Consider the following 7,907-nt stretch of genomic DNA (forward strand, 5'->3'; position numbering starts at 1 on the left):
CTTTGTTGTCTGGCCTTGAAAGACAGGCATCGTGGGTTCGAGTCCCACATTGGCTAATAGACAGCAGAGTGGCGCAGCGGAAGCGTGCTGGGCCCATAACCCAGAGGTCGATGGATGGAAACCATCCTCTGCTAACTGTGTTTTAACTTCTCTTCAACTGCATTCAAACGGACAAAGTGTTCGATTCAAGCAGAACTCTAGACACTCTGAAGGGATTAAATAAGTGATCAAAGGTAATGATGTGAAATCAATTATGGGTTCAAGTCCCATCTTGGGTGATAAAAAGAGATTGGCACAGCTGATGGGTAAATATAACATTGGTGCTTCCATATATTCAATGCTTTGCTTTTACGTGTTTGCTCAATGCTGTTTGTTGCCCTCTGTGGATTGTCTTTGTTGTCGGGCCTTGAAAGCCAGGCATCGTGGGTTCGAGTCCCACATTGGCTAATATACAGCAGAGTGGCGCAGCGGAAGCGTGCTGGGCCCATAACCCAGAGGTCGATGGATCGAAACCATCCTCTGCTAACTGTGTTTTAACTTCTCTTCTCTTCCACTGCATTCAAACGGACAAAGTGTTCGATTCAAGCAGAACTCTAGACACTCTGAAGGGATTAAAGAAGTGATCAAAGGTAATGATGTGAAATCAATTATGGGTTCAAGTCCCATCTTGGGTGATAAAAAGAGATTGGCACAGCTGATGGGTAAATATAACATTGGTGCTTCCATATCTTCAATGCTTTGCTTTTACGTGTTTGCTCAATGCTGTTTGTTGCCCTCTGTGGATTGTCTTTGTTGTCGGGCCTTGAAAGCCAGGCATCGTGGGTTCGAGTCCCACATTGGCTAATATACAGCAGAGTGGCGCAGCGGAAGCGTGCTGGGCCCATAACCCAGAGGTCGATGGATCGAAACCATCCTCTGCTAACTGTGTTTTAACTTCTCTTCAACTGCATTCAAACGGACAAAGTGTTAGATTCAAGCAGAACTCTAGACACTCTGAAGGGATTAAAGAAGTGATCAAAGGTAATGATGTGAAATCATTTATGGGTTCAAGTCCCATCTTGGGTGATAAAAAGAGATTGGCACAGCTGATGGGTAAATATAACATTGGTGCTTCCATATCTTCAATGCTTTGCGTGTTTGCTCAATGCTGTTTATTGCCCTCTGTGGATTGTCTTTGTTGTCTGGCCTTGAAAGGCAGGCATCGTGGGTTCGAGTCCCACATTGGCTAATAGACAGCAGAGTGGCGCAGCGGAAGCGTGCTGGGCCCATAACCCAGCGGTCGATGGATCGAAACCATCCTCTGCCAGCTGTGTTTTAACTTCTCTTCCACTGCATTCAAACGGACAAAGTGTTCGATTCAAGCAGAACTCTGGACACTCTGAAGGGATTAAATAAGTGATCAAAGGTAATGATGTGAAATCAATTATGGGTTCAAGTCCCATCTTGGGTGATAAAAAGAGATTGGCACAGCTGAAAAGCAGAGTAGCGGGGCGGAATATCATTCATTGTATGTCAATCCACATGTTGGGAACAACAGTCCGTGATGCAAACAGGGACTCTCTGACGCCACAACCAGATCCCCAGTGGCCTAATGGATAAGGCACTGGCCTCCTAAGCCAGGGATTGTGGGTTCAAGTCCCATCTGGGGTGGTTTAAAGCAGAGTGGCGCAGCGGAAGCGTGCTGGGCCCATAACCCTGAGGTCGATGGATTGAAACCATCCTCTGCTAACTGTGTTTTAACTTCTCTTCCACTGCATTCAAACGGACAAAGTGTTCGATTCAAGCAGAACTCTAGACACTCTGAAGGGATTAAAGAAGTGATCAAAGGTAATGATGTGAAATCAATTATGGGTTCAAGTCCCATCTTGGGTGATAAAAAGAGATTGGCACAACTGATGGGTAAATATAACATTGGTGCTTCCATATATTCAATGCTTTGCTTTTACGTGTTTGCTCAATGCTGTTTGTTGCCCTCTGTGGATTGTCTTTGTTGTCGGGCCTTGAAAGCCAGGCATCGTGGGTTCGAGTCCCACATTGGCTAATATACAGCAGAGTGGCGCAGCGGAAGCGTGCTGGGCCCATAACCCAGAGGTCGATGGATCGAAACCATCCTCTGCGAACTGTGTTTTAACTTCTCTTCAACTGCATTCAAACGGACAAAGTGTTCGATTCAAGCAGAACTCTAGACACTCTGAAGGGATTAAAGAAGTGATCAAAGGTAATGATGTGAAATCAATTATGGGTTCAAGTCCCATCTTGGGTGATAAAAAGAGATTGGCACAGCTGATGGGTAAATATAACATTGGTGCTTCCATATCTTCAATGCTTTGCGTGTTTGCTCAATGCTGTTTATTGCCCTCTGTGGATTGTCTTTGTTGTCTGGCCTTGAAAGGCAGGCATCGTGGGTTCGAGTCCCACATTGGCTAATAGACAGCAGAGTGGCGCAGCGGAAGCGTGCTGGGCCAATAACCCAGCGGTCGATGGATCGAAACCATCCTCTGCTAACTGTGTTTTAACTTCTCTTCCACTGCATTCAAACGGACAAAGTGTTCGATTCAAGCAGAACTCTAGACACTCTGAAGGGATTAAAGAAGTGATCAAAGGTAATGATGTGAAATCAATTATGGGTTCAAGTCCCATCTTGGGTGATAAAAAGAGATTGGCACAGCTGATGGGTAAATATAACATTGGTGCTTCCATATCTGCAATGCTTTGCTTTTAAGTGTTTGCTCAATGCTGTTTGTTGCCCTCTGTGGATTGTCTTTGTTGTCTGGCCTTGAAAGACAGGCATCGTGGGTTCGAGTCCCACATTGGCTAATAGACAGCAGAGTGGCGCAGCGGTAGCGTGCTGGGCCCATAACCCAGAGGTCGATTGATCGAAACCATCCTCTATTAACTGTGTTTTAACTTCTCTTCAACTGCATTCAAACGGACAAAGTGTTCGATTCAAGCAGAACTCTAGACACTCTGAAGGGATTAAATAACTGATCAAAGGTAATGATGTGAAATCAATTATGGGTTCAAGTCCCATCTTGGGTGATAAAAATAGATTGGCACAGCTGATGGGTAAATATAACATTGGTGCTTCCATATATTCAATGCTTTGCTTTTACGTGTTTGCTCAATGCTGTTTGTTGCCCTCTGTGGATTGTCTTTGTTGTCGGGCCTTGAAAGCCAGGCATCGTGGGTTCGAGTCCCACATTGGCTAATATACAGCAGAGTGGCGCAGCGGAAGCGTGCTGGGCCCATAACCCAGAGGTCGATGGATCGAAACCATCCTCTGCTAACTGTGTTTTAACTTCTCTTCTCTTCCACTGCATTCAAACGGACAAAGTGTTCGATTCAAGCAGAACTCTAGACACTCTGAAGGGATTAAAGAAGTGATCAAAGGTAATGATGTGAAATCAATTATGGGTTCAAGTCCCATCTTGGGTGATAAAAAGAGATTGGCACAGCTGATGGGTAAATATAACATTGGTGCTTCCATATCTGCAATGCTTTGCGTGTTTGCTCAATGCTGTTTATTGCCCTCTGTGGATTGTCTATGTTGTCTGGCCTTGAAAGGCAGGCATCGTGGGTTCGAGTCCCACATTGGCTAATAGACAGCAGAGTGGCGCAGCGGAAGCGTGCTGGGCCCATAACCCAGAGGTCGATGGATCGAAACCATCCTCTGCTAACTGTGTTTTAACTTCTCTTCCACTGCATTTAAACGGACAAAGTGTTAGATTCAAGCAGAACTCTAGACACTCTGAAGGGATTAAATAAGTGATCAAAGGTAATGATGTGAAATCAATTATGGGTTCAAGTCCCATCTTGGGTGATAAAAAGAGATTGGCACAGCTGAAAAGCAGAGTAGCGGAGCGGAATATCATTCATTGTATGTCAATCCACATGTTGGGAACAACAGTCCGTGATGCAAACAGGGACTCTCTGACGCCACAACCAGAGCCCCAGTGGCCTAATGGATAAGGCACTGGCCTCCTAAGCCAGGGATTGTGGGTTCAAGTCCCATCTGGGGTGGTTTAAAGCAGAGTGGCGCAGCGGAAGCGTGCTGGGCCCATAACCCAGAGGTCGATGGATCGAAACCATCCTCTGCTAACTGTGTTTTAACTTCTCTTCTCTTCCACTGCATTCAAACGGACAAAGTGTTAGATTCAAGCAGAACTCTAGACACTATGAAGGGATTAAAGAAGTGATCAAAGGTAATGATGTGAAATCAATTATGGGTTCAAGTCCCATCTTGGCTGATAAAAAGAGATTGGCACAGCTGATGGGTAAATATAACATTGGTGCTTCCATATATTCAATGCTTTGCGTGTTTGCTCAATGCTGTTTATTGCCCTCTGTGGATTGTCTTTGTTGTCGGGCCTTGAAAGGCAGGCATCGTGGGTTCGAGTCCCACATTGGCTAATAGACAGCAGAGTGGCGCAGCGGAAGCGTGCTGGGCCCATAACCCAGCGGTCGATGGATCGAAACCATCCTCTGCTAACTGTGTTTTAACTTCTCTTCCACTGCATTCAAACGGACAAAGTGTTCGATTCAAGCAGAACTCTAGACACTCTGAAGGGATTAAAGAAGTGATCAAAGGTAATGATGTGAAATCAATTATGGGTTCAAGTCCCATCTTGGGTGATAAAAAGAGATTGGCACAGCTGATGGGTAAATATAACATTGGTGCTTCCATATCTGCAATGCTTTGCTTTTACGTGTTTGCTCAATGCTGTTTGTTGCCCTCTGTGGATTGTCTTTGTTGTCGGGCCTTGAAAGCCAGGCATCGTGGGTTCGAGTCCCACATTGGCTAATAGACAGCAGAGTGGCGCAGCGGAAGCGTGCTGGGCCCATAACCCAGAGGTCGATGGATCGAAACCATCCTCTGCTAACTGTGTTTTAACTTCTCTTCCACTGCATTCAAATGGACAAAGTGTTCGATTCAAGCAGAACTCTAGACACTCTGAAGGGATTAAAGAAGTGATCAAAGGTAATGATGTGAAATCAATTATGGGTTCAAGTCCCATCTTGGGTGATAAAAAGAGATTGGCACAGCTGATGGGTAAATATAACATTGGTGCTTCCATATCTGCAATGCTTTGCTTTTACGTGTTTGCTCAATGCTGTTTGTTGCCCTCTGTGGATTGTCTTTGTTGTCGGGCCTTGAAAGCCAGGCATCGTGGGTTCGAGTCCCACATTGGCTAATATACAGCAGAGTGGCGCAGCGGAAGCGTGCTGGGCCCATAACCCAGAGGTAGATGGATCAAAACCATCCTCTGCTAACTGTGTTTTAACTTCTCTTCTCTTCCACTGCATTCAAACGGACAAAGTGTTCGATTCAAGCAGAACTCTAGACACTCTGAAGGGATTAAAGAAGTGATCAAAGGTAATGATGTGAAATCAATTATGGGTTCAAGTCCCATCTTGGGTGATAAAAGAGATTGGCACAGCTGATGGGTAAATATAACATTGGTGCTTCCATATCTTCAATGCTTTGCGTGTTTGCTCAATGCTGTTTATTGCCCTCTGTGGATTGTCTTTGTTGTCTGGCCTTGAAAGGCAGGCATCGTGGGTTCGAGTCCCACATTGGCTAATAGACAGCAGAGTGGCGCAGCGGAAGCGTGCTGGGCCCATAACCCAGAGGTCGATCGATCGAAACCATCCTCTGCTAACTGTGTTTTAACTTCTCTTCCACTGCATTCAAACGGACAAAGTGTTCGATTCAAGCAGAACTCTAGACACTCTGAAGGGATTAAATAAGTGATCAAAGGTAATGATGTGAAATCAATTATGGGTTCAAGTCCCATCTTGGGTGATAAAAAGAGATTGGCACAGCTGATGGGTAAATATAACATTGGTGCTTCCATATCTTCAATGCTTTGCTTTTACGTGTTTGCTCAATGCTGTTTGTTGCCCTCTGTGGATTGTCTTTGTTGTCGGGCCTTGAAAGCCAGGCATCGTGGGTTCGAGTCCCACATTGGCTAATATACAGCAGAGTGGCGCAGCGGAAGCGTGCTGGGCCCATAACCCAGAGGTAGATGGATCGAAACCATCCTCTGCTAACTGTGTTTTAACTTCTCTTCTCTTCCACTGCATTCAAACGGACAAAGTGTTCGATTCAAGCAGAACTCTAGACACTCTGAAGGGATTAAAGAAGTGATCAAAGGTAATGATGTGAAATCAATTATGGGTTCAAGTCCCATCTTGGGTGATAAAAAGAGATTGGCACAGCTGATGGGTAAATATAACATTGGTGCTTCCATATCTTCAATGCTTTGCTTTTACGTGTTTGCTCAATGCTGTTTGTTGCCCTCTGTGGATTGTCTTTGTTGTCGGGCCTTGAAAGCCAGGCATCGTGGGTTCGAGTCCCACATTGGCTAATATACAGCAGAGTGGCGCAGCGGAAGCGTGCTGGGCCCATAACCCAGAGGTCGATGGATCGAAACCATCCTCTGCTAACTGTGTTTTAACTTCTCTTCTCTTCCACTGCATTCAAACGGACAAAGTGTTCGATTCAAGCAGAACTCTAGACACTCTGAAGGGATTAAAGAAGTGATCAAAGGTAATGATGTGAAATCAATTATGGGTTCAAGTCCCATCTTGGGTGATAAAAAGAGATTGGCACAGCTGAAAAGCAGAGTAGCGGAGCGGAATATCATTCATTGTATGTCAATCCACATGTTGGGAACAACAGTCCGTGATGCAAACAGGGACTCTCTGACGCCACAACCAGAGCCCCAGTGGCCTAATGGATAAGGCACTGGCCTCCTAAGCCAGGGATTGTGGGTTCAAGTCCCATCTGGGGTGGTTTAAAGCAGAGTGGCGCAGCGGAAGCGTGCTGGGCCCATAACCCAGAGGTCGATGGATCGAAACCATCCTCTGCTAAGTGTGTTTTAACTTCTCTTCTCTTCCACTGCATTCAAACGGACAAAGTGGAAGAGAAGAGAACTCATTCAAGCAGAACTCTAGACACTATGAAGGGATTAAAGAAGTGATCAAAGGTAATGATGTGAAATCAATTATGGGTTCAAGTCCCATCTTGGCTGATAAAAAGAGATTGGCACAGCTGATGGGTAAATATAACATTGGTGCTTCCATATATTCAATGCTTTGCGTGTTTGCTCAATGCTGTTTATTGCCCTCTGTGGATTGTCTTTGTTGTCGGGCCTTGAAAGGCAGGCATCGTGGGTTCGAGTCCCACATTGGCTAATAGACAGCAGAGTGGCGCAGCGGAAGCGTGCTGGGCCCATAACCCAGCGGTCGATGGATCGAAACCATCCTCTGCTAACTGTGTTTTAACTTCTCTTCCACTGCATTCAAACGGACAAAGTGTTCGATTCAAGCAGAACTCTAGACACTCTGAAGGGATTAAAGAAGTGATCAAAGGTAATGATGTGAAATCAATTATGGGTTCAAGTCCCATCTTGGGTGATAAAAAGAGATTGGCACAGCTGATGGGTAAATATAACATTGGTGCTTCCATATCTGCAATGCTTTGCTTTTACGTGTTTGCTCAATGCTGTTTATTGCCCTCTGTGGATTGTCTTTGTTGTCTGGCCTTGAAAGGCAGGCATCGTGGGTTCGAGTCCCACATTGGCTAATAGACAGCAGAGTGGCGCAGCGGAAGCGTGCTGGGCCCATAACCCAGAGGTCGATGGATCGAAACCATCCTCTGCTAACTGTGTTTTAACTTCTCTTCAACTGCATTCAAACGGACAAAGTGTTCGATTCAAGCAGAACTCTAGACACTCTGAAGGGATTAAATAAGTGATCAAAGGTAATGATGTGAAATCAATTATGGGTTCAAGTCCCATTTTGGGTGATAAAAAGAGATTGGCACAGCTGATGGGTAAATATAACATTGGTGCTTCCATATCTGCAATGCTTTGCTTTTACGTGTTTGCTCAATGCTGTTTGTT

This window comes from Melanostigma gelatinosum (assembly GCF_949748355.1).
Source record: "Melanostigma gelatinosum genome assembly, chromosome: 12".
NCBI lineage: Eukaryota > Metazoa > Chordata > Actinopteri > Perciformes > Zoarcidae > Melanostigma > Melanostigma gelatinosum.